The sequence below is a fragment of the Phyllostomus discolor genome, chromosome 6 (genome assembly GCF_004126475.2).
Source record: "Phyllostomus discolor isolate MPI-MPIP mPhyDis1 chromosome 6, mPhyDis1.pri.v3, whole genome shotgun sequence".
NCBI lineage: Eukaryota > Metazoa > Chordata > Mammalia > Chiroptera > Phyllostomidae > Phyllostomus > Phyllostomus discolor.
In genome coordinates this window covers 84,664,896-84,670,893 of record NC_040908.2, presented here as the reverse complement: position 1 = coordinate 84,670,893, position 5,998 = coordinate 84,664,896, and the positions used below count along the sequence as shown (strand labels likewise).

The 5,998-nt window shown below is 48.0% G+C and overlaps 1 pseudogene; it reads left to right on the top strand.

Moving 5' to 3' along the window:
- On the top strand, positions 1-504 carry LOC114498785 (annotated as a pseudogene).
- Positions 505-5,998: the final 5,494 nt, after the last annotated feature.

Here is a 5,998-nt window from a genome sequence, read left to right as displayed (position 1 = left end):
TTCTCTTCACTGAGGCCACAGAGCAGCCTCCCCAGCAGACACAGAGATGCAGATTTTTGTGAGACCCTGACTGGCTAGACTATCAGCCTTCAAGTTGATCCCAGTGGCACCCCTGAGAATGTCAAAGATAAAGTCCAAGACAAGGAGGTCATTCAGCCTGCCCCACAGCATCTGATTTTTGCAGGCAAACAGCTGGAGGATGGCTGCACTCTCTGACTATAATGTCCAGGAAGGGTCCACCCTGCACTGGGTGCTTCATTTGTGGGGTTATGTCATTGAGCCCTCCCTCCGCCAGCTCAGCCAGAAGTACAACTATGACAAGATAATCTGCCCCAAGTGTTCCGTCTGCCCTCCGGTGCTGTTGAAGGTTGCAAGAAGTGCCGCCACACCAACAACCTGTGCCCCAGGAGGGTTAAAGAAGGCACCTCCACTGCAGTCTCCTTCCTGAACTGGGTGGTCCTGGGGTCTCAATACAGTTTCCCTTTTTTTGATGGGAGAAGTTAAAAAATCACTCTGGCTGCTGATTGGAGAACAGACCACAGGCGAGCAAGAGAGGAAGTTAGAGGACCAGTTAGACAGCAGTGGAATAGGGCAGAGAAGATGGTAGACTTGCAGCAAGCTGGTTCCAGAGGAGGAAGGGCAATGGCCAGATTCTGGCTCTCTAATGAAGGTAAAGCCAGAAAACTGGCAATGGGTTGGATGTGGTTTGAGAGAGGCATCAAGGATGACGTCCAGATTTGGGACCTGCACAATTGAAAGGGTGAAGCTGCCATTTACTTTCTAAAAGGAGTGGAGGGGAAGCAGATTTGGCGGTTGCAGAGTTTGATTCTGGACAATTTAAGTCTGAGATACCTGTAAACACCCTGCTGGAGATTTGAACAGGCTGAAGCTCAAGGACTCCAGTCTGGAGACATGTAGGCACTGTCGGCATAGAGCTTGTGTTTAAGCCCCTGGCATTTGGTGATATCAGCAAAGAAATGAATAGGATGAAGAAGAGGAGAGAAGAAGCAAGGGTCCCAGAAAAAAAAATTGTAGGCAGCTCTATGTCAAGGGAAAAGCTGAATGACCCTTTCTCTGGCACTTACAAGAATGGCATTTAGACAAGGCAGGGACAGGCCTGCACCAACGAGGTGAAAGACCATCTGATTCCGTTGGATTCCAGGCTGTCACTCACAGTCACAAGCAGAACCCTGGCCACTCCTCTCACTTGTGAAGTCCTTGGCTTTCGGTTCATGGTCTTCCTTTCCCCCAAGTTCCACCATCGCCCTGGGTGACTTCAGTGCTTTATGTAGAAACCCCTTCAAAACACAGGTCCCTCAGCTTGTTGTCCTTTTCTCCAGTGACCTCCCCCTTCTCTCCAGTTAAGCCACCTCATGCCTTGACCAACCCTCAGATCTTTTCATCACCCCAGCCACCCCATCTGAACCAGACTTTCAGATTCCCCACTCTCCAACTCCCTCTTTGACCTACCCAGTCCTCTCTCTCAGCTACTCCCAATATATCCATTCTCTGTCCTTACAGAGGCCTCTGGGTATTGGCTCCCTGATTTTTCCTGTTCACCGTATTGTCCCTTCACTTCCCTACATATCCAGCTTTGATGCTGTGGTCCAGCATGTTAATGACTCACTCATCAACATTAAAAGCTCCCTGGTCTTGATGTCCTCACATTGTATCTGATCTTGTAAAACACTAGCCCTGGAAAATCATGTTTACCATCACTTTGTTCACACCTGGACAGCTGGGGTGCTGTTCTAGAAAAACCTCATAAGCAGATGCATTAGTGCCAAGAGATAATTCTCAACTAGGTTCTGACACTAGCACTGCCTGACAATCCTACTAATATTTCTCACCACTCCTTCATATTCTCCTCTGTGTCTTCCCTTTCCCCCAAACTAACCCCTGCCTTGGCCATCATTTCCATCTCAGCCAGTGACTGGTCTTGATTCCTTCTTCTAAAGGAAGGAACACCCTCAACTGCCCATCCCAAACCCACAACCCCTGGCATCTACATCATCCCTTCCTCCTTTGCTCCTGCACATGGAAAGCAGCATCTCCCCTTTCCCTGGGCACTGACCTTTCTCTTCTGCTTTCATTGGGTCTTTTTCATCCATTCAATATCCATTCAACAGCATTGACTGAGCACTAGCCAACACCAGTGACTTTTCCAGGTGGTGGGGAAACAAAGACCCCACTTTCATGGAGCTTGCGCTCTAAATAAAGATACATAGTAAGTGCATGATGATAAATGCTATAAGAAACATGCAGTGAGGCAAGGAGGCTACCAGGCTATGAAGGAGGAACTTCTATTCTACATGGAGCAATTGGGTATGTCCTCTCTGAAGAGGTGGTATTTAAGCAGGAACCTACAAACCTGAGGGATCACTTGTTCCAAGTACTCAGAGCCTTTCTATACTCGCAAGCTTCTGTGGTGAGTAAGACACTAGAGCAAATATGAAATGAAATTTTTTTTGTAATACTGAATGTATTTTTTTTTTCTAGCTGCCATTTCATGGAATGGTAGAAATGTAATTTCCTTTTAAATTAAGGTCCTCCCAACCCTCTACATACTGCTAAGGAGTCCTCTAAGTTCCTTTCTGAGCCCATCACACATCACTCTGCTTTCACACACCATGTGCCAGAAAGGGTGAAAAACTGTATTTCCTTAGCAATGCTGTGTTCTTTCTCACCTCTGGGTCCCCACATAACCAGCATGTCTTTCTCTCTGGAACACTCTTCAGCACCCCCCCAGTGGCCATATCAATCCTTGACTCTTACTTCATCCTCAGGTCTCAGCTTAAATATCACCTTTCCTGACATCTGATCCAGGTTGCATATTCCCTCGTTCTATGGTCTACCCAGGACCAGTACACAGCTGGCACTCGCAGGTACAGTTGTATTGGGTTGTTAAAATATTGACATGCTTCTTCACTGCTGTAAGTAGCTGTTTTCACCCTACCCACTCCCTGCCCCCCACACACCCAGAGGCTCCTTCAAATGGCCACAAGAGCCTGCAACTCACGTCATAGCATCTAACCCAGAAGAGGGTCTCCAGGGTTCTACTCTGGTGCTATAACTGATGTCCATGGTATGCAGTCTGTAAAACATTTTGAACGTTCCTTCTAATTATATCCTAAGACCCCACACTCTTTGTTTGATTTCTAATTTGATGTTTCTCTTTTTCACTGAACCCTAAACTCCTCCAGGGAAGGTTCAGTGTCTGTCTTATTCACCACTCTATTCCCTCACCTCGTACAGCACCTGTCACAAGGTAGGAACTTGATATTTGCTAGCTGTATGCATGACTGAGTGAATAAACACGTGAATGAAGTGATAATATATATGCACACCAGCCATGGTTACCTGCCATGTTCATCTTCATCTTTGTAGTCTATGTGTGTAAGTGCAAATAGAGTCTATACCTGATCAAGGAAGATGCCTTTGAACTTGAATCACATAGCACTGCTCACTGCCCAGAATCCTGATCAAGTCCACACTGGGAACTGGTGTGGAGTCCAGGCCCAGGGCTCACTGGTGCTTGGAGAAGGTGTGCTCTGCCTGCCCCAGCCCTCAATCATGGGTTACCACACCCCCTCCTTCTTCTAGCTGGTGACAATATCCAGCCAATGATCAGCTCTTCTGTGATGGAGCAGGCTGAGAAATCTTGGGCTAGGAGACCTGGAATGGCAGGAACATTGCTATTGGACTCGTCCCTTGCCTGTTACTCAAAACCATGCTTTCAGGTAGACAAGGCAGACCAAGCAAAACCAGGGATTTTCCTTCTTTGGAGCCTTCTCCAGGGGGGGAAACCTGTGTTTAGGAGCCTGGAAAGAGCAAACAAGAGACAGAAGAACAAGATAGTATGAGCTGTGAAGGGTCTGCCAATCCCCAAGTCTAGGTGTCCTGGCTTGGCCTTCCAGGCAACAGCACTGTGCTGCTTCCTCTTCCTGAGCAGGTGAGCCCAGGAACTCTTGAGCTGTCAACCCCAGCTCAGAAAAAAAGTAACCCACAGGGGCCTGTCTGTTTGGGTGCTTCCTGCCATGATAGCCATCAACAGCCCATTGGAAACACGGGAATGAGCAGGAAGAACAAAGTTGTGAAGCTAATAGAGGATGAATCTTTCCAAGGGAGCCACAGTTTAAAAGCCAATGGTCCAGCCCACAAGTCCTCCCATACTCTCTGTCCAGGAGGAAGGACAGTGAGTGGGTCTTTCAAGACAAGGAGGTCTCTCACAAGCAACCACAACCACACCACGAGGCCCGGGCCGGGAAGTCAGCAGCATCACCAGTCCTCAGCCACACTCGGCCAAACTCTCCATCATCCCCTACACCAGGCTTTTGAGTCTCCTGAGACACTTATTTAACTGCACATTCTTGAATTCCAACTGCACAGATACTGAGACTGAAAATCTGGGGCAGCGGATTCCACTATAGGCGGTCCCTAGACTGCATTCACAGAACACTGGCAGGGGTTGCTGGGGGCATCTTGTCCAGCCCTGTCCAGCTAAGGGTTGGGGAAACACTCCTTCAGGAGGCTCTTAAGTGCCACAGGGGCAGGCAGGAAGTCCTACAGACTCAACTTAGTGTCTGGATGTCAGCAAGACACTTCCCCAGGCTCAGCACAGTTCACCACACACGTTGGAAAGCAGAGTTAGCATCCCAAATAAGTCCAGCTGTCTGTGGCCAGGAGCGGCTGAGATGATGTAATGTCAGAAGGACAGCTGTAAGCTCCTATAAGCAATCTGAAAGTCCAACTGACTGGAGTGCATGCTGTTGGCGATGGGTCTTAGCAACAGATCATATTTTTAAAAAAAGAAAAGAGAAAGAAAAAAAGAATATGGCTTTTTAATTGACTGTAAAGTCAGTATGAGAGGTGATGCAATGTAGACATTCAAAAATACTTGTGTACTGGCATTGATGGTTCTTTTTTGAGTTTTACTTTCTTATTACATTAACCCCCTTTTATAGATGAGTAAACTGAAGCACAGGGAGGTGTCCTAACTTACCCAAAGTCATAGCCAGTTAGAAGCAGGGCCAGAATTTGAAGCCAGTCATAAGGCACTCACAGCAAGCCACCACTCTGCCCTGTCCTGGGCAAACTCCAGTGTGGTACTGTGTCACACCCAAGAAAACGGCATGTCCAGGGCAGAACCACCGGAAGATGAAAGAGCTCAAGTTCAGGTCTGGGGAGGAGTGTGGGAAGGAGGTATGCATGTTTTGCTTGGGGAAGAAACCCTGTAAACAGTGGGAGGGCAGTGGGGCAGAATCTGGGAAACTTCAAATGGTTGTGTTACACTCCTGAGGGCTCATGTAGACCAACATTGTAGGAAAACCAGCTTTACACACAGGAAGGAACACTACTATTTCAGAGCAGCCCTAAGAGCAGGCAGTTGAATCTCTAAGTGGAGGCAAGGCAGCCGCTCCTCAGGCACAGGGAGAGGAGCCTGATGCAGTAGATGCATAGGTGATTCTGTCCAGAATCTAGCTGCCTTTGATAGCCATGGCTCTGCACTCCCACAGAGGGCTTGGGCACTGGATATGGAGGAAGCACATTGTCAACTGGATCACAGCCATCGTTCAAATTCACCTTCTAGGTGCAGCAGAGGGGCTGGGGCCAGAGAGCAAGTACCACCTGGGATGCTGAGGAGAAGGGGCTCTAGGACAGAGGGAAAACTTGCCAAAGACAATTTCACCTGCCATTTTACCAGGACTTGCCCCCACCCTGGAGATGCTACAAGCCCAATCACACCCCAAGCAAAAGATTGCAGCATGTTCATTTACTCACTTATTCAGAATGTATTAAGGTCAAATATTTATTTGGCACCTACTATATGGCAGGCACTATGTTGGGTAATGGGGGCACAGTGACAAATGTAACAAGTAATGTCCCCGTCCTGATGCATAGAGCCTGGCTCATGGGAAGGATTACAGACTCCAAAGAGAGAGCTATGAATCTTGCATTGGACTCTGGCATCTCCAAGCTCTGTGACCATGGCAAAGCG